A 22,129-nucleotide genomic window follows, 5' to 3' on the forward strand; every position below is an offset into this window, starting at 1 on the left:
ATATTTATTATTTAAATTAAAATTGATTTTTTTCCTTAATGAACATTCATTTACAATGTTTATAATTTTTAAGAATTATTTTAGTGTTGTAGGAAATTATTTAATTAAATCTCACTAATTTAATTAATAGTGTAATTAAACTAAATTATTTTCATGCATTGTGTGTGGCGTGTGTTAAAACTAAATGTGATTTTGTATTACGTACAAGGGAGTAGCGGGGGGACGGACTTGGGGGTCTGGTTTCCCCCCGCCCCCGCAATGTGAGAAAATGGCCGAAAAAAGAAAAAAGGTGGCCAAATCTATTGTTGTATCACTTTGCTCACACGCTCTCTGTCACTCGTTAAGTCACTCCCATGCTCACACACACACTCACATATTTCAACACTGTTTTGGTCCCTCACATGCTTGCTCACTGTTTTGGTTACTTCTATGCTCACACACTCTAAGTCTTTAAAACATGCTTGCACACTGTTTTGGTCACTCACATGCTTGCACACTGTTTTGGTCACTCACATGCTTGCACACTGTTTTGGTCACTCACATGCTTGCACACTGTTTTGGTCACTCACATGCTTGCACACTGTTTTGGTCACTCACATGCTTGCACACTGTTTTGGCCACTCACATGCTTACACACTACATGCACACACACACTCTCTAAGTCATTCACATATTTCAACACTGTTTGGTTTCTTCTATGCTCCCACACGCTCGAAGTCTTTAAAACACGCTTGCACACTGTTTGGGTCACTCACTGACACGGTTCCTTACTTTATAGGTCACTCTTTTGACCATTTACACGTTTACACATGCTCTATTTCATTTTTCTGGTCATTCACATGCTTGAACACGCTCTAGGTCACTCTTCTCCTCGTGATGAGTGATCACGTGCTTGCAAACTTTCTAGGCCATTCGTTTTGGTCACTCACTGACCCAGTCCCTCACTCTTTCGGTCGCAGAGGCGGATTTTATTTAGGACCATACACAAATTTTGCTGCCTTTCTCCCATTCAACTAATTTTCTTGGCTGGCCATTCCTCAAATTTTCCGCCCCTCTGAGCTTGCTGCCCAGGGCTCTAGCCCGCTAAGTGACCGCCATAAATACACCACTCCGTGTCTCACAATTGCTCTAACTATCTCTAATTATTTTTCTTTACTTAAATTAATGCATCAACTATAATGGATTAATATCCATTGTTAAAAATATTTATTTTTATTTGGACTTGATTCCCAAACAGTGCGTGGCGGCATTTCGGTTTCCAATTTGGAATCCGGGATGTACTGAAAGATATTTTGACGTGAAAATATCGCTTGGAAATAAGACAAGGACAACTACGAGACGCATTTGAAGTTTTAATCTCGTTCCCCATAGAGTACTGCAAATACAAAATCATTTACGAATTCCTGTGATGATTTATGAACATTATTTCAATCAATACTACTTTGCTGTAGAAACCATCAGTTTTCTTCCATCATGTTGACATGATCCGGCTTCGTCTTGATTATTTCATGAACATATTCAGCCTGGAAAAAAAAAATCATCAATTATTTTCAATCATCATCATTAAGTAAAAATTTTGTCTGATTTTGGGGAGCGGTAGAACGCACTCCAGAGGTCGCTGAAGTAGGAAACTCATATCTTTGCTAACCCTGTAGTTGTATGCAAAATCGTACTCCTAAGTACGCGAATTCGACACATCGTCGGTCCCACGTATAGCGTATATCTTTAGGGTATTACTGTCAGTGGCGTATTTATTTACACTGGGGCTTAGCGGGCTATAGCCCAGGGTAGCGACTTCAGAGGGGGGGGTGGTGAAATTGAGGAATGAGTGGTCTAGAAAATTGGTAGAATGGGAGAAGAGCGATAAAATTTGTATAACCCTTAATAGGAGAATGTGCAAGCACGTGAGTGAGTATACAGTGACCTATACAGAGCGAAGAATCAAGTCAGTGAGTGACAAAAAAAGTGACCTAGAGAACGAAAGACCAGGTCGGTGAGTAACCTAGAGCGTGTGAAAGCATGTGGATGTCCAAAAGAGTGACCTAGAGAGTGTGTAAGTAAACGTGCGAAAGATCAAGAGTGACCCCATAAAGCAAGGTACCATGTCAGTGAGCAACCCAAAGAGTGACCTAAAGCGTGTGCAAATATGTGAGTGATCAAAGCAGTGTGCAAGGATGTTGGTGATCAAAACAGTGTGCAAGCGTGTGAGTGATCAAAACAGTGTGCAAGCGTGTGAGTGATCAAAACAGTGTGCAAGCGTGTGAGTGATCAAAACAGTGTGCAAGGATGTGAGTGATCTAGACAGTGTGCAAGCATGTGAGTGATCGAAACAGTGTGCAAGGATGTGAGTGACCAAAACAGTGTGCTAGCATGTGAATCAGTAAAAGAGTGACTTGAAGCGTTTGAGCAGGAGTGATGAAAAGAGTGGCTTAGAAACACAGTTGTACTTGCAAGAGTAGAGGAGGACAAGAGGGGGTTATAGCAAAGGGCGGCGAATTCAAGGAAAGGGGTAGTCAAGAGAATAAGACAGAACGGGAAGCAGCAAAATTCATGTAGGCAAAACCATATAAATGCGCCTCTGATTACTGCACTGATTATCTGAGGCACAACCAGACACTCATACAGTATTTTGACAGCTATAAACTTTCAATTGAATATTGAAATATATTATTTGTCAAGATGAAAGACACTCGTTTGATGTCTTTCTATCTGCCCGTCATTCTAGGGATAGTGATGGGAGACCACACCGCTCGCGACAACGACCGCAATAGCCATTTCCACGACATCTGAGTGGATCCCACTCTCTGGTAGGTTACAATTGAAGAGGAGGGGGAGCAGCAGTTGGCGACGCGAAAAGACACTTGTCAAACGAATAGGCATCTCTACATATACTTTCACCACTTTGCTGCTGGATGGGTAAATTGCAGGCAGACAGAAACTGTCTGCCCCCGTAATAAGCGCATTGACAACTTTTGACAGCGGTCGGGGGAATACATGACGGGGATGAGACATCGTCAGAATAGACACATATGGATACATTGATATTCCTGGTGGAGAATCTCGCCTTACAGTACTATTATTATATCCCTCTCGAGACTGCACAGTCAAATAAAACGGAACACATCACTGACTGATCTTTCAGATAAAAATTCTGAGTGACTGCCTAGCGAATTTTTATATTATTTAGGGTGATTTAGATGTGCTTGAAGCTATCAAAAAGGTAGAAATACAGTCAAACGTCGGTTATGACGACAACTCGGCTAAAACGTTGGTAATCGACGGCTACCACCGATTTCTATAAGTAACAACGTTAATGAACTTTGATTACAACGTTAATGAACTTTGATTACAACGTTAATGAACTTTGATTACAACGTTAATGAACTTTGATTACAACGTTAATGAACTTTGATTACAACGTTAATGAACTTTGATTACAACGTCGATGAAACCGCAAAACGACGTTTCCCTCACCTTTCCCAGTAAAATACATTTCAATTCACTGCAAAATAGCTGTAGCACTTTTATTTCTTGTCAATCTATGAGCAAAATTGGCAATTTCACTAATAATAGGTAACATTTTTACCGAGAATTGGCAATGACCTGTATTCAAAATCCGAATTTTCATGCGAAGATATGGCTACCCCCCTAATCATTCAGATGACAACTTCATGCATAGTATTCGTTTGCATCTGATTATATCTTCGTTGTCGTTATAACCGAGTTTAATCGTAATAAAAATCAGGCAGAAATCTTGAAAATCTTTCTATATCATTCTGTTTTTCTTAAAAACAATTTCTTCTTTGCACATTATTTGAGATCAGACATATAATGCTACTGAAATCATTATAAGTTGGAAAAAAAATTTATTATTGCTATTATTTGTTATTGTTATTATTATTATTATTATTATTATCCTCAACTTATACTCAAAACTTAGATTTATAGGTTCTTTATTAAAATCCTTAAAAAAAAGACACACATTTTCAAATAAATTCTACTTTAAGAAAACAATGTTTCAGTTTCCATAGTGTTATGTTCGGTTTCAGTAATTACATGAATGTAAAATGTTTCATAGCATTTCTCGAATATCAATCTCACCCTATGCCACATATAAACATAATTATGTCTCAAATTAGCTCGAATTTTAGGTTTTTGATTTCAAATGAACTCATATATCAACGATATGCAAATGATCATTCAGCGGATTTTAATTGATAACGAAAATTTCCAACTTACTGGTAACTTTCCACTGGATATTAGCAGTGCTTTTCGTTTTGAGTTTCCTCCAAATGGCTATTGTCTCGATTGGGAACAGCAACGCTTTTCCTCACGATCTATTGAAAAATAAATTCATTAACAGTTCTGTTGAGAAATGAAGCTCATGATTCCACAAGATTATGGTACGAACTACCAACACGAATGAAATGAAAATATCAAAAGCATTCAATAAATATAATTCCTTGCTTATAATCCACGGATAATATGTTAAAAATTATCTGAATTTCTTAGAGTATATTATATGCTGCCGCATCTTATCTGCATTCATATCCATTCATTCATTCATTCGAACCGAGCACAACTCCGGTCTATCGCCCTAAGCAATTTACCCCCCAAAGCGGAATATGCCGAAATGTGCGACGTACGTCGCAGAACAACCAGTGCTGTTGCAGAACAAATCTGGAAGAATTTTAGGAAAAGTGTAGAAAAACGCTTCTATGTATATATGTATATGCGAATTTTTACCGCAGAACATTTTCAGTCAGCTGAAGGCTCGTTGCAGAACATCGCAAAAAAATTCTGCTTTGGGACAATTTACTACCGATTGAGTTGTGCCGGCGTCTTACCCCCAGCTATTATTCCGAGAGTTTACAATAGAAATGAATACTTGAAAAAAAAAATTTTTTTGAAAGATTTGTAGATATGGCGTATAGTGTGGAAAGAAAAATAAACATTTGTTCTGCAAAAACATGACAAATTGCTCCTTAAATTTTTAAAGAATTATTTCATACACCGTAGATTTCCAACTGGGGTTCCGCGAGAGCTTTTTTTTTTGGGGGTGGGGGGGTTCCGCGGAATCAAACGTCATGGATTTATTCTGTGGAATCAATCCGTGACGTTTGATTTACGTTTTGATTTTTGACAAGTAACTGCAAAAACCTCAGAACCCGGAGAGCTTTCACAGGATAGAATTTTCTAGTTATTGGTACAATTAAAGCTATTCTTTATGGGAAATTTTGAGGATAAAGTATGTAAATTAGGCAGTGGAGCATCAGCATATCATTTTACACTAGATCCTTCATTATGTCAAGACGGGCTTGAGGATATCACTTCAATTAAAGAAATATCCAAAATTAGCCCAGGTTCTGTGTCGGACAGTTATATAACCATCAAGGGTTACGTGGAACGATTTCATAATCATCAGGGGTTCCACAGAACTGCATCATAGTCACTAAAGGTTCCGCGAGAGCTTTCACGTTGGAAACCCCCCGTCATATACAGTCAATCTTGCTTAAGCGGGAGATATCAACTGTTTCAGCACATAATATCCGATTAACAAGGTATTAAATTATGCCGGATTAAAATCATTATCATATTTTTTATCGTTCTTCCAAAAACACAAACATTTATATAAGTAGAATCGGTAACATTCTATCAAATGCAATCCATCACGTTATTGGTCGTATTTTTCGAGTTTTATAAATGAACTTTTATGATCCTTTATAGTGTTATCCCAGCCTAAAAAAATCCTGAAAAAGTTGAAAATGACCAAAAAATGAGAAAATATGCATTTAAATAATCACAATTTAGCCTCGTGGCATACTCTGTGGAACACGGGGAGTTGTTTCTGAAGGACCCAAATAAAAAAAAAAAAAATAATAATAATAATCACAATGCAAAAAAAAGCAGATATGCTTTTAAAAAAAAATTTTGTTTTCTATTTCTTATAATGCATATTCATTTGCAAAAAAAATATCGCCACATATGTGCATGCTGCATATGCAAAAACTTCTACATATTTTTTCTTAGGCATTTTTCATTTCTAAGTTGTTGCAGCTGCTCTGTAACGAAATACCAAGTAACAAAAGGATTTCGACACTATTTCTAAAAAAATTGAGCGTTTTTTACGTATCCCTAGGAATAGTCTTAAAAATAAAACACTTGATATTTGGAAAATTCGAACACATCTCTGTTAATTCACTAAATTCTACCTGCGTCAGAAAATCCGATATTTAAACCGATAAAAATACAGAGAAACCTCCTCTTAACTAAAACCCCTTAGATGCGGTCGCACTTCTTTTACGTCAAATAATGTTTTCTCTTGTACTATAATAAAAGTATGCATTTCAAACCCCTGATCAACGGTCACCCCTCTTTAACGAACGAATTTTTTTTCCCGCCGGTTACCGCAGAAGAGAGGTTTTACTGTATTATTAGCGCGATATTTATCTGGAAAATTATAAAAAAGTGATTACGCTTGAATAAACCTTCAAAAATATGCACTTATACTAAAAATTCTTTGATTCTATGCATTTATATACATTAATACTAAAAAGACCAAGATACGTAAATGCATGTGCACTCCGGACTCTATTGATAAGTATGCATTTGAAGATGTGTCGAACGGTATGTGAGAGGAAAAAAACTAAAGACTAAAAGAATAATCGTATCAAACGACGATTTTTTTGGCTTTATCAACAATTAATTCATATTTTTAGCAGTAAATATTGATGGATTTGAAAATGGATGCGTAATTATTTCAAATAAATTATAAGAAAGAAGTGTGTAAAAATTGAAGTAAATTGAATGATATTTGGTTCGCGCCAGGGACATTATGAATAGCAGTTCGTGATGAAAAACAAACACAAGGTGAAAACTAGAAATGAAGATATTTCTCGTAGAGAATAATCATTTTTCGATTATAGAAAATCGTAGTAGAAACTATTTAAGAAGCGGATTTTAATGCTGTTTGTTGAAAAATATTTTACGCAAATTTTGCGGGTTTTTTTGTGGGATAAAAAAAAAAGCATTCGTAATTTTCATACTTTTGAATGTCAAGTATCTCCTTAAACGGAACAATGTGGTTAAACGGAAAAGCACACATTGAGAAGTTTTGGTATCGGAGGGTTTCATTTCAAAAAGCGGAGTACTACAGGGTGTTTCAAAAAAAAAATCATAACTATTTAGCTTCTAATCCGTTTTGATCCAATAATGCATAGGTAGAAACAGGGAAATCTCGAGTTTCTCTCACGCAGTTGCCGACAGGTAGCGCTATCGCTGTTCCTTCGACCGCCACTTAAGTGTTTGTCAAGATCGGCCCAAGTCTTTTCCACACTTCTTTCGAAATCCCAGGCTGTGGTCTCCGGTCCTTATGTGCCACTGGGCGCGCGTGCAATTTTTCTCCCTAGACATTGGATTCAGTCACCCATTTTTGTCAAATGGCTTATATGTTGCATTGAGTTGATGGCTGTCTTCATGGGGAGAACGACGCGAGTAATTCGAAACTTGCGAGCACGGGGCAAGGGGAGCCACCACTATAAATCTTTGCTAACTTTTCCGACACAACTCTGCCTCTTTTGAGGTAACGGAAGTAAGGTGCTTTGCATCAGTCCGGGGCTGTGAGTAGTTCTATCTATCTATCTACCTATCAAGATCGGCTTTTCCCAAAGTTAGAAACCGATTCGGATGACTTCATTTTCCAGGAGGACGGAGCACCACCACATGGGAGCTTGGACGTTCGAGAATTTTTGAACAATCGCATTCCTAAACGATGGATCGGCCGTACGAGACCTGACGATTCAGTTAAACACATGGGCGGAGATACGGGGGGGGGGCATTGTCCCCCATCGTCAAAGGTGGAGTCAACTGTATATATGTATATAAAAACTGACATCATTATCGTGCCCACCACCCACCGGACTTCCAAGTCTATCTCCGCCTATGATTAAACACCACTGGCCTCACAGTGTGTGGTTTCTTCTTGTGGGGGGGGGGGGGTTTATAAAAGACTACGTTTATGTTCCTCCCCCCTTTCAACTGCATTAGCCGAACTGAAGATACGCATAACAGCAGCAGAGGATGCAAACATGCTCGCAAAAGTTTGGGAAGAATTTGACTACCGTATAGACATATGCCGTGCATCCCAAGGTGGACATATTGAGCACCTTTAATTTTTTTTTTAATGTAAAATGTGATACATCTAAACACATGCAAGTGAATCGATATATATGAGTTAATAATCAAGGGGTAATTATGCCCGTACTGACAACCAATCAACGAAATTAATGATCATAGTCGAAACAATTTTCACAGTCATATATAATGTACATGTTAATAATAGTCATAAACAATAAAGCGGCAATTTTAATTCAAGTACCGTATTCGCATAGTCTCGTGATATACATTTAAAAATAGTCTTCAATGGTTAGTGATAGCAGCAACGTAACTAAATAATTAATTTTTAAATTTAGAATATGAAGCTATATTTGTTAATTCGAATGGCAAGGCATTGTAAATGTTGGGAGCTAAATGGACGAGGTGTTTTTTAAATATCTCTTTCCTATGTAAAGGGATTTCAAATATTTCACCTCAGAGAAATGGATTTTTTAGGAGTGCATAAATTCTTATTTTTTTATGAAATGTCAATATCGATTTGTAGACAACCAAGTGTCGTAAACCCAAGATGTCTTTGACGGTAGCACCAGAAGTCAAAATCGAATAGTTTAAAAAATCTATTTTCAGAGGTTATGATAGAAAATAATTTGGTTTTTTAATCACATTCCCAAGTTGTTATTCGATATTGTAATGAAGATTGTATCCTTGCGTAGTATAATGTTCGTAAAAAGGAAGGATGGACAATTTTATGAAGATCGATCGTCGCCAAATTTTGCATATATCCCAAGTGAGACCCGACTTGAACGATAGGCTACTTTAAAATTTCGTCAGACCAGAGCAAATGCCCCAAATGGGCAAAAAACTGTCCGGCAACAATGGTTTTTGGGCCTCAAAAATCACTTTCCGAACGTTTACTTTGGTTACCGTGGTTCCCTAGCGATGAGTTTAGGACGTGTTTATGCCTTTACAATGGTTTGTCATTTCTTCAACGCTGTCAGTACATGTATAATATTTATGCCTTTATAATGGTTGGCCACATTTTCAATACTCCCAGTAATGAGGTTTTTTGAATGGCGTCGTTATCATCATCAGCATCGCTTTGAAGGTCAGGGAAAGGGTGATCCTCATAGAAATCAGTGTTGAAATTGCCGATTTTAACGTAGAAATACAAAACTTTGGTGGGGGGTTTTCTGTCACATCAATAATTTTAAAAATTGTATTAAATACTCGATTTTTGAAATATCGAGTTCGCTTAGAGATATACGAAGCCCAGGAGATTAAACATGAAGTAATCAGCCGGGCCTACTTTCGAGTTGGATATCTAGGCAATAACATTGATTTCAACTTTTTATTTACGTCTTCTCAAGCATGAAAATTAATGCCTCCGTATTGTCTTTTGATATTAAATTGCATAAATTCATGTGGGTTAGGATATTTTAAAATTAATTATGGGCCCGTAGAGTACATTTAAAAAATTCCACAGCTTTAACTAAGCATTTTTGGAAGCTGAAACAGGCAGAAATAGATAACTTGAAGGTCAGGGGGAGGGGGAATCGAAATTCCTAGCGCCCTTAAAAAAGGAAAAGAAATATATATTCATTTCTACGTTTCCTTAAATCTAGATTTGTTTATTTCATGAGTCGCGCAGTAAGTCGCCATATTGGTTAACTTAGGCACGGTTTGCATGTTCCTCAAAGAAAGAGAGAGATAGCACGTGATCCAAAAAGCTTCATTGAAGAAAACCCCGGGCAACGCCGGGTATTATAGGTAGTGTTCAATATTTTTCGTAACATATGGTATTTCGAATCGGGGGGTGATTCTTTTCGAAGCACCCTGTATTTCGTCACCGATTAACCACTTGCCCGATGGGTTTTTAATTTTTTCTGCACAGAAATAATGTCAGGTTTTTACAATTTTTTCGTTCTATTCATATGTCTATGACTAGGACTAACAAACAACTACAAAAAAAATCATATTCAATTTTTTAAATTCAAAAATATTAAAATTTTGATTCACTTTATATCACTTTGTTTTAATTAATTTTTTTTCAAAAACACTTATTTTAGTTTTTTCTGCATGGAAAATATATAAATAATCTAGTTTTTAGATAGATTATGTGACTGGATTAGATTTTGTATATCTATGTAATTAAATAGCAAGATTATATCTATAGATGTCATTATATAATCCTGTTGTCTGAAGCTTTTGTGCAGATTTATTTAATGCTTACTGTTGGAAAGCGCCCTCTAGGGGCATAGATTACGATGCCCATGCTATGCACAGGCAAGTCAATTTTGTGGAAGAAGCGGACGCTCGTGTTAGACTATGGCATTTCAGGCAAATAGTTAAAATTGTGTTTAATTGTTAAAAACCTGGATTTGATTATCGGTAAATAAAATTTTTCACATACGATTAATATGATAATAATTGTTAATTAATTAGATACTTTTTATGTAAAATCCTCTCTATGGGTTCGTCATCCATCGGTTTTTTGATGGATGTTCTTCAAGATTCTCGTTAAAGGAGACATTGTACAAGGCAGTGGTTCCTGACGTGGGCGATGAAAAGTTCCAGGGTGTAAAAGCTACGGGTATAAGGGACCATTCAAGTATTACGCCAGCATATTTTTAGCCACTTTTGACCCACCCCCCCCTTGTCAGCAAAATTTCGTCAGCAGCTTAGAATATTTCATAACTTCAAAAAGGGAGGTTGATGACGAAAGCAACCTTCAACCCCACCTTGTCAGCAAATTCGAAACCCTCGATGCTGACGTAATTCTTGAGTGACCCCTAACATAGGATCCTATGGGCTGGATTGCGATGGGAGAAAAAAATTTCTGAAGAAGGGGGGGGGGGGCGATGGGACAAAAAAGGTTGGGAAACTAGTATAAGGTGTTCTGTATGGGGGCGTTCAAGTATTACGTAAGCAAAGTTTTAGCATTTTTTGACCCCCCACGGTCAGCAAAACTCTGACCCCCCTCCCCCCTTGTCAGCAAAATTTCGTCATCAGCTCTGTCCCCTCTGAATCCTATCACCATATTGGTGGGATTAGGGACACAAACAGGTGGGGAGGGGAGCTCGAGGCCCCCCCCCCCCCCGATGTTATTTGAAGGCTATGAACTCATTTATTTTTATGATAAATTCAATATGGATTTATATTTAATAATAAATTCATTGCGACCCACCATCTAAAAGCCATATAATGATAAATCGCATAAAGGCCCTTGGACCAAATATAGCCCTGGTAGTTATCTGATACGGCCTACCCTCCTCAAACCTAATTTTGTAAAAATGAACTAAGCGGCACATTTATAGATCGCTTAAGTGTCCCGTGGTATAATCCCAAAGCATTTAAGCGATCCGTGACGCATTTAGAGATCCCTCGAGTGACATGTGACGTAGCTTTAGAGTATTTAAGTGGTCCCCAGCGCGGTTCTACATCACTCAAGTTACCCGCGGCACATTCTCAGATTATTTAAGTGATCCGCGGTGTACAATTACTGATCGCTTGAGTGATTGCGTGGCACATTTCCGGATCACTTGGATCCGCGAAACATTAAGAGATCATTAAATTGGTTTCTGTAGGGCACTTATCAACTTACTGCGGCCTTTAGCTCATCATCCGTCCGTGTCGTAGAGGTTTAGTTTTAATTTCAAAATTGCTCAAATGGCGTCCAAAAATTAGCATGTACCAGTTTTGAGAGTGAAAATACAGTGTGTAACAAAATGAAAAATCAAAATTTTTATACGGTCCCTGTTGGGGATTTAAGCAGAGATATATATATATATCATTTGGAAGCATGGACTACTCATCAATTAAACAATAATGACTATTTAACGTAAAGCAGAGATTAACATGATCACACATGTGAAAACAACACGCGACCATTTTCGAATTAAAATACCTCAGGGAATATTGCACTTGGAAACATGAAATTTTTCTCATAGCCTTAGGAGATACAGGGCAACAACTTTCTAACGGGAAGGTAGAGGACATAGGGACCGTATAAAAATTTAGATTTTTTTTAATGCTGTATTTTCACTCTCAAAACTGACGTTATAGTAATTTTTGAACGCCCTTTGAACATTTTTTTAAACTGAAACTATACCTCTACGACGGACGGTTGATGAGATAAAGACCCACATTAGCACTTACAGGACACCCTTTATATGGTCTAAAGCAGTGGTTCCCAACCGGGGGTTCGGGAGAGCATTTTTGCGGGTACGAGATGGGAAAAAAAATTCAACGTGTTTATTCAGGAAAATTTAAAGATGATAAAAAGTGAATTTTTCAATTCCTAAAACAAAATATGAACCACACCAATATTTTGACATTTTACACCAATACTTTGACATTTTACACCAATATTTTGGCATTTTACACCAATATTTTGACATCTCATTTTCTGACTTCTGCTCACAGAAAATGTGTCACACGAATTTTTGCGTTGTAAAAGTTTCTTTCTCCATTAGCGATCGTATTTGCTTAACATTTCGATTGGGGAAAAAGTAGTACCATTGCTTACTTAGACCAGGGGTTCCTCAAACTTTTTCCACCCACAGCGCCCCTTACCCTAATGAACGCTTATCCGTCTCTTCCCCCAGATCAGTTTAACAAACAATCTCTTCAGAAAATCTTTGTCATGCCTCCACTCAGAAACGCCCCTGACAAAGATCGACGGTGCACAGTTCGAGAATCCCTGACTGAAATTATTTCGTGGTTTGTTTACATTAGTACTTCGTATTACAGTTGAATTTAACGTTTTAACGAACACCGGTATAGCGGAAATCTCGTTTTAACGAAGTGATTGATCCGGTATCTTGGAGTTCGTTATAACGGAATTCGACTGTATTAGCATGTTGTGCTTAGATTCTCGATACTGTCTGAACACACATGACTCAGGAAGAACGTAAAAAATTCAGTCAAGTGTCAAAGAAACGTTAATATACAGTTGTTGCGGCTGGAATCAATATAAGTTGAAAACTATTCAATGAAAATGTTTTTCTTCTCCAAATCCCAAAAAAAGTTTTGAAAAATAGTATGTTTTTTAGTTTCGTTTTTGAATTGATATTCATAAAAATGAAGCCAAAATTAAATATTTAGCCGAAAATTCATTAAACAGTAAGTAAAAGAACGCATAGAAATTAATTATTGGATAATTAATGTAATCAATTACACAGAAACAAAACCCAGAATTGTTAATAGATAAAAAAACGAACGTATTATCCAACGGAGTACGGGAAGGTACGAACCGCATTGCTCTGGGGGTGCGGGAAGGAAAAAACGGTTGGGAACCACTGGGTCTAAAGCAGGAGTTTCCAACGTACAATTTCTCGCGGAACCCTTGATGGTTATAAGGCTGTTCAGCGGAACCCTTGATGATAACGAGGCTGTTCAGCGGAACTTAGACAAATTTTTGAATACTTATCCAGAATAAAAATTGTCCCTACTGCCGCCCCAACAGTATCGTAGCCCCCAGGGCAAAATAAAAGATGGCTTAGGCGCCATCTCTTAATCAGGGGCTTACTTATTCAGGATCAACACAAAAAACAGCTTTGCGAATATCGGCAGCGAGAAAGTTTTCTTCTTTGGAAACTCTCTGGGTTCCCGGATTTTTAAGGGTTCCGTGGCATTTGATCATGTGGAATCCCAAAAAAAACCAAAAAAAAACTGTTACGGAACCCCAGATTTTTATGAGTGTTGCAGTTGTCCATCATCATCATCCTCATCAGCCATCCCTCGCAGTTCTGATTCTCGAGTTGATGTATCTGTGGACGTTCGTAAATGGCAAACTGCTGTGTAGTAGACGATCCTTCGCCCCGGCAGGCACATGCCAGAATCTAAAAACTTGAATCATCTAATCTGTCCAGTGAGGAATATATTTTGAGAATCAATTTTCCTTAAATTACATTGATATTGTGCTATTTATCATACGTACGTGCTTAGGTGTTATTAATACTTTTCTTCCGTTAATGTTTGAAAAATTATGAAAAAAACTAAGCAATAAAGATATGCAAAAAGTTGTGTTAGCATATCACACGGTTCTCAACCTTTTTTTACTCTTCTTTCACCCCCCCACCTTTGACGCTATGGGGGGAGCCCCTCATGCCCCTCATGCCCCTCCCCTGCATCGCCGCCAATGGTAGAAATGACCTAAGTGGCACATTTTCAGATCGATCGAGTGACCCGTGGCACAATGCACAATTCCAGAGCATTTAAGCGCGTCTCGCGTAGCACATTTTCAGTTCACTCAAGTGGGCCCCATGGTACATCCACAGATCACTTCTTAAGTGACCCGTGGCATAGTTCCAGAATACTTAACCGGTCTCCGTAATATCAGGAAAGTATCTCGTGGTTCTAAATACAGCAGTACAGATTCTCGTGGCCAACACTCTTTAGCAAGTTTCTGTTTTATAATTAAATCGCGCGCGCGGACATTTTTAATGTTAACTAGCTATTTTCTCAAAATGGTCAGCGGGCCACGGCAAAATTTTCAGAGGACCCACATTTGACCCTCGGGCCATGGGTTGAACTACTCTGCTATATTAGAGTATTAAAAGTATTAGAGTACATAATACTTTTTTTTAATAATAAAACTTTTGCGTTGAGCATGAATTTGTTTTATTCGTTTGAGGCAACGGAAAAGAAACAAAAATTACACTGCTCAACACCAGGGCCGGAACTAGGATTATCGCAGCACGGGCAAACATGATTTTGCCAACCCCCACAACTTTAAAATTCGATAATTCTATAACGGTGCTCTTTGTGCCCACCTAAAACGGCTGCCCCCTAAATGCTTCCGCCCGGGGGCAGTTGTCCCCCGACCCCACTAATTCCTTCCCAGCTCGACACCGATTTTGTTCTCGAAGACATCCCGGTAATTTTAGGATGATTTTGGGGGCACTGACTTCGAATCTGGCATTGGTTTTTGCTGGATTAGCTCTAGTTTTAGAGATAAAGTGAAAATTAAATTTTCCAATGGTTATACCATAAGCAGTATAATAATCACATTGAAACTATGCAGTTCATCATTGGCGAGTGGCATCATTGTCATCATATTTCAGTGGTTTTAGAGTCGATTTGGGTGTTGTTTCAGAATTTGCCATTGGTTTCGTTAGATTAGCTCCAGTTTTTGATACAAAAGTGAAAATTAAATTTCACTGGTAATACACATGCATCGTGCAAATCACATTGCAGAGAATATACATTATCTCAAACACTAGATCCAGTTCCACAAAACTAGCACCGGTTTCGAAATCATCAGCAATCCCAATATACCATAAAACCATTAAAATTTCTTTAAGAACATGAACATTTGTTTTGGGCGGGCAATGTCATCCATCAAGACATCATTACTTCATTGACATATTTTACTTCCCCCGGGGTCTACCTTATTAATACACGAAAAAGAAGCTTCCTAATCCTCATTTTTGACATGTTTAATTTTTAAATCCGAATGTGTGTATTTAACCCAGAATCTAAAAAAACACACGATTCCAGATTAAAACCCGAATTCCTTAAGAAAGTGATTTACCGAAAAATGTCAACGCTTAGTCGACACTTCATCAGCGATAATCGGTTTGCTTTACTTTGGGATGTCGCAGGGCTCTTTACTCTCTACTCTCTCTTCCCGTTTCCTCCGGTTTTTCCTACCTTTTTTTTTTTTTACCTACTTTCTCCCGAAAACCAAACTGTTCTTTCCGTTCTAATAAGTCCTTCGGTTTTTATATTTACTTACACTTGCTTTATTTTATATTTTTTTTCCTTTCGCTGCTCTTCCTCTCAGCCCGATACGGATCTCCAACATCCATCCAATCTCTCACTTATCCCGCTTTTTTTCCTGTTTTTTTTACCTTTATCTCGTGGGTGGAGCCATTCTTTTTGTCTTGAATTCTTCCGGGCCACTTTACTATCCCTTCCACACCGCCCGATAAATCGCTAGAATGAACTCCCCGAGAGTCAGGTCAACTTCCACTCTATACCCCGGGTTTATATATATATATATATATATATATATATATATATACGCACACGCGCGCACACATGTGCGTGTGTGTGTGTATACCCCGGTGTATTAAAGGTAGGTGACGATGTTTGCCAGAGTGGTATTGAAGCGGAGGCGCACGTACACACTTACACACACATTGTGCAGTGGATGGAAGTTACCAAGATAGAAAGAGGTGTTATACATAGCTCCCAAGGTATTCCATGAGGGACTGGGTTCCTTCTCTCTCTCTCTCTCTCTCTCCCATCGATCCAACATCTTCTTTCCGCCATCCCTGCGACTCTTTTCGGCACCCCTGTCGTTCTTCTTGACTTTACCACGGTAGCTCTCTCTCTCTCTCTCTCTCTGACTCTGGATTTTCACCCATTTTTACCTTATTCCCTTTAGTATGAGCGCCTGTTACTCCTCACTCCATGCTTTACCCTCATTGACTCCTCCCGAACCACTTTTCGGTGGAATCCGGGACTTCCCATACAACCCCTCCCCCCCCCCTTCTAAGCCTTCTCTCCGGGAGAACTCTCTTTTCTCTCTCTTTCTCTCCTGATTTCTCCGGGACTCTTTCTCTCCTTACCCCTCCCCCCTCCTCTCTCTCTCTCTCTCTTGTTTCGACTAATGTATTTTTCGTGTCGTATTCGAAGTAGAGACACGTGTATCTTGAGTCTCGAAGGTTCAGCAAGTTTCTCTCCTGTCCAGCCCGTTGATTCGTGACAAGGATTTCCACTAAGGAAAAACCCCCCGGAACTTCCAGGGCGCATTACTTCCAGGAGGTACCCATCACTGGATTCTATCCACCCTTACCACGCTTTTTTTTTTAGTCTATATATATATTTTATCTGAGCCTTCTTCACTTCTTTTAGTCTTCGGCAAGTACTACCATCCTTAGTACTTTCAACCAAACCATCTATTCCTTTCACGCCCCCCTCCCTTTTTACTCCAATCTTCCTGGGGGCCTTCCCACAGGAACATCGATGCTATTCTCCTCCTTCTGTACCTTGACCGATTCGTCCATGTTCTTGTTCAAATTGGCTCTTTGGAAATTTTTTTTTTTTCCTTTTTTGGTACCTCCTCCAGCCACTTTGGATCCTTTTACACTTTCTAGAAGAGTTGTATGCATGGAGGTGAGCAGCCATCACACACGCTGTAGGTGAGTCCTCTTCTCCTGTTATACTGCCTACGCCAACCTCCGCGTCCCCGCACTCGATGCTACTTATTTGATTCCGCCGGACCTGGAAAAGATTCATGGACCAGCAGGCGTTTGCGAATTGAAGTTCCTTGTCTACAGAGTTGTCGAACGCGATTCAGGAGCCCATGCTGTACACGTGTACTTGCACTCGTTCGACAAAAGCACAAGCTGTACCTGACCGGGAGCAAGAAAAGAAGAGAAAAAAAAAACGTTTCCTGCCATTTATTGGCTGTACGTTGTTATGAACGGCTCCCTCAATGCTGTTCCGTTGATTTCAAAAGTAAAATCCACCGTTGCACTCTGTTTCTAAGGATAACTGATTTGAATTACATTGAAAGTTCCAGTATTTCTCAATAGTTGTACGCTAAAATATGCCTTTTAGGAAATAACCATACAGTGCAGCAGCGGTTTCTCAACCTATGGTCCGCAGGCATTCTTGGTAAAATTATTCACCCGTTGTAATTGATATTAGTAACATCCATATGGGTGCAAATAAAAAATAAAACCTTCATACTTAAGTTCACCATACATCACCGAGAAAAAACGCAGGAAATTGTGATCCTAAATACTGGATATCACTAAATTTTGCCAAAAATTGTAATTTATTGCTTTAAATGCAACTTGATAATTACTTCTAAACTTACAGAATGGTGTAGAAACAAAGGGCTGCTAGAAATAGCAGTAAAGAAAAATGTATTTCACGAAAAAATATTCAAATGATCTGATGGCAATATTTCATTGAGTATATACAGTATTTCATACTATAAAAGTTGGGATCATAAATAGTAATCCGTAAAATACGGGACATCGCCGATTGTCATCAAAAACATTTCCAGCAGTGGGAACAATCATCAGTCGTTATTGAAATTCCAAAAAAAAAAAAATTACGGACAAAACGTTAAACCTGAGAAACATGTGAGATAAATATTTAGAATTTTTTCCCATAATTATCATAATTTTATTTATACACTCATTATGAATACGCTGTGTACATACGACTTCAGAAAAATAATATTACAAACTCAAATATGTTTCGTTGAAAAAAAAGGGACAAATGTATAAAAAATGTGGAAACAACGAAAATGACAGGAATGTCCCGTAATACGGAGCGCAAGTGGTCCGTCAAATTGTTTCTGGTCCATGTTTTCAGAAACCTTTGAGAAACACTGCAGTACAGGATCTATTGAGAAACATCATTAAACTGAAACACCTTTCGCCACCTATCAAAGAAAGAACACAACTGTTATGATTCTTGGGTTGAAATTGGTGGCCGGTTTTTGATTAATGTGCCGCATGAAAAGATGCATTATACTATGATATTAATAAGTATTTTTTGAGCAGTAATATGGATAAAGTTATCAAGTTTACCTCAATACAATACTTTAGCAGTTAATGTTTGTGTGCAGTAGAGTAACGTTAGTAAACCTCACAAAGTATTAATTCCATTTTGCATGGTATATGGTATGGTTAATTTCAAGGTATTTTAAATTTAAATACCTTGTGGATATTTATTAACGTTGTTTTTTACAGCAAATAAGCAATAAGTGTTAAAATTTCGAGGGGAAAATTCATAACTTGACTAATATATTAATGCTTATAATGTATTTATTGATATCATACTGCAGCGTTTATTCTCACGCAATACATTAATCAAAAACCGGTCACTAAATTCAATCAAAGAATGATAACAATTGTATTTTTTATTTGATAGATAGAGGAATGATAACAGTTTAATGAAGTTTCCCAATATAATAATCCTGTATATTGTATATAATTTTCTAAAAGGCATATATTTTGGTTGAAAAACTTTATTTTTACCCGTTTGTTGGTTATGGACAAAAGTAACTAAGAAAGGCATTAGAAAATACAAAATTATTTACTTCATTGATTTATAAATTAGTTCTTTTTCATTAGTTCTGAAATTTTTGTTTTTAAAAATTCAAAAACTATATATTTCAGTAATTATGAATTTTCACCAATTCCGAAATTATTTCTTTCATTTATTCCAAAATTATTTTGCATTAATTTTGAAGTTATTTCTTTCATTTATTCTAGAGTTATTTATTCTATTTATTCAAAAATTAATCCTTTTTCCCATGTTTTTTCAATTATTTTCTAAAAATGATCGACAAAAAGTTTCGAGGGCCATGCGTTCAATACTGCCCTGGTTTTAAGATAAGCTTTTTGTGCAATGAATACGAAATTTCAAGACTGAGAATTTCTATAGATTTAAGTTGATATCAAAATTAGATTCACGAACGATTTATGAGAAGTATCTGGAATTATTATTATTATAAAATATGACTTGTTTAAATAGATATATTTATTATATGAAACAAATTATTAGGTGAAAATCTTTCTTAGAAGTAGCATTCATGGGACCTCTGTTTTCTCTTAATAAAACTTAAATGTCTCTGAGTTTCATATTCATTTCGCAAAATAAATGTCCAGTTTCTGATTCTAAAAAATGTATGAAAAATGTAATTAGTAATGCAATTCTGTTCTTCAAGATGGTTATTTTTTAATCATTTAAAATGGGAAAATAAACGAAACATCTGATTTAAAAATGTAGTAAAGTCTTGAGAAGTATGTTCACACACAAAAAGAAAATTAAGTTTTTAAAGACATGTACATTAATAAAAAATACTGTTTTATGAGAAAGTCCACTATGTTTCATTAATAATATTTCCAATATTACTACAGCGGGAAATAATTTTAATTTTTCACGTATAAAATTGTGAAAAAAAAAATGTTTTATGATTAATATTAAATAGAAATAGGAGCGAAGGATTCCTACGCATTCATTTTTTCGATAAATGTTTAAATATTCTAATAAACAAATATTTAAATAGTCTATTTATTATGTCGAAACTGATTCCTTCAGTTTCGGCATAACATCCAGAAAATTCAATTTCTCAGTATATTTCAGGCCGAAAAAATACCATCTCTTCATTTAAACAGTCTATTTAACAATTATTTGAATATTCTAATAAACATTTATTTAAATATTCTAATAAACAATTGTTTAAATATTTTAATAAACAATTGTTTAAATATTTTAATAAAAAATTGTTTAAATATTTTTATAGTGAATTATAGCATTAAAAATACAGTAGTATGTTAAAAATTCATGTTTTTTGAATGTTCTAATTAGAACATAGACATATTTCTGAATAGAAATAGGAACGAAGTATTAATTCGCATTCAATTTTCCGACAATTGTTTAAATATCCTAATAAACAATTTATTTAAATATTCTAATCTCGAATTGTAGCATGAAATACAAAAGTAAGTAAAAAATTCATGTTTTCGAATACTATATTAAATCGTGCTTAGTTTTAAATCTATTCGGTGGCAAAATATGAATTAAATGCTACAAAAAATACTAAAAAAAAAGTTATTACTTTTCTCAAAAAGCTGCTTTTAAAAATGTGTTGCATCGACCAAATATCATTGTAATCCCCATCACTAGTAGCCAGAAATAGACATCGGTATTGGAGCGCCACCTATAGGCGAACGTACGAAACCTTTTCTCGCTCTCCGGCTCGTGTAACCTGAAAAGAAACAAAATTACAAATTACGAAATGAAAATCCGATGCTAGAAAAAATTGGAATAATTCATTTTGTTTATCTATAAATATAGAATAAATTAATATTCATTAAAATTGTTTTAATAAGAATAATTAATTTAATTTGTATCGTTATATCTCCTTAAATAAAATTCTAAAACTCTAATAATTGGAATTTGTTTCTAATTATTTATGTAAAGAAATTATTATTAAATTTAATTATTATTAAATTAAATTAAGTTTTGCTTCCTTATTTTTTTTTTTTTTTTACATTAATACATGTTAAAAAACGTATTGAAGAAATAATGATGCGAATTTTTTATTGCTTGTACTATGTAAGAATTGTTATAAGAGTAGAGCCTGAATTATATGCACTAAAAAAGTGGCAAAATATGCTCTAAAAACCTGCAAATACACTAAAAAAGTGGCAAAATATGCTCTAAAAACCTGCAAATACACTAAAAAAGTGGCAAAATATGCTCTAAAAATCCTGAAAATTTGAAAAATTCCGGAAATATGTACCGAAAATGGGAAATGTGCATAAAAAATTCACCTTATTAAAATTGCAGACATGTTTCTAAAATGTATATTTTCTATTCCTTAATGCACATTCATTCACAAAAAAATAGTCTCACATATACATACTGAATATGCAAATAACTTCTACATATCTTTCTATTTAGGCCGGGATCACACTATAAAAGTTTTATTAAAGTTCTATTATAAAATTTGCAAAGTTCGACCGATTAGCCCATCGGTTACATTCGAACGAATGCTACCAATAGGATTATTGTTTATTTGGTTTTTTTTCAAGTTTTATCAAATAGCTTTTTCAAACTTTTAAAGTGTAATCCTGGCTAATAATAGAAGAATTTTGACACAATTTCTGAAAAATTGAACAGTTTTGATCTATCTCTAGAAGTAATCTTACAACAAAACGATTTATATTTGAATAATACAGTACTACAAAATCTGTAGTAGAAACATCTCTGTGAATTAACTAAATCCCACCAGCGGAGAAAAAACCCTGGTGTTATGGAAATAGTATAAACAATATTTATTTGAATAATTATTGAAAAAAACAGATTGAGAAACCAACGTTCAAAAATATGCATTTATTCTGAAAATTCTTTGATTTTATGCATTTAAATGCATTAATGCTAAAAAGATCAAAATACCTAAATCAAAATGCTAAAAAGATCAAAATATCTAAATAAAAATGCTAAAAAAGATCAAAATCATATATAACTAGAACCC

General features: G+C 36.2%; 1 long non-coding RNA gene across 4 annotated transcripts in view; it reads right to left on the bottom strand.

The window, feature by feature from the left end:
* Positions 1-1,332: 1,332 nt before the first annotated feature.
* Positions 1,333-22,129, bottom strand: part of LOC149069002 (uncharacterized) — a 101,182-nt gene continuing 80,385 nt past the window's right edge. For all 4 annotated transcript variants that reach the window (XR_016195121.1, XR_016195123.1, XR_016195122.1 and 1 more), the window contains 3 exons: positions 20,708-20,857; positions 4,240-4,337; positions 1,333-1,523 (listed from right to left, as the gene is read on the bottom strand). This is a non-coding gene — a long non-coding RNA (uncharacterized LOC149069002). The remainder of the gene's footprint in view (positions 1,524-4,239; positions 4,338-20,707; positions 20,858-22,129) is intronic.

This window comes from Pholcus phalangioides, unplaced genomic scaffold (assembly GCF_987345545.1).
Source record: "Pholcus phalangioides strain wild (caught in Gottingen) unplaced genomic scaffold, Ppha-v1.0 ptg000024l_1, whole genome shotgun sequence".
Lineage (NCBI taxonomy): Eukaryota > Metazoa > Arthropoda > Arachnida > Araneae > Pholcidae > Pholcus > Pholcus phalangioides.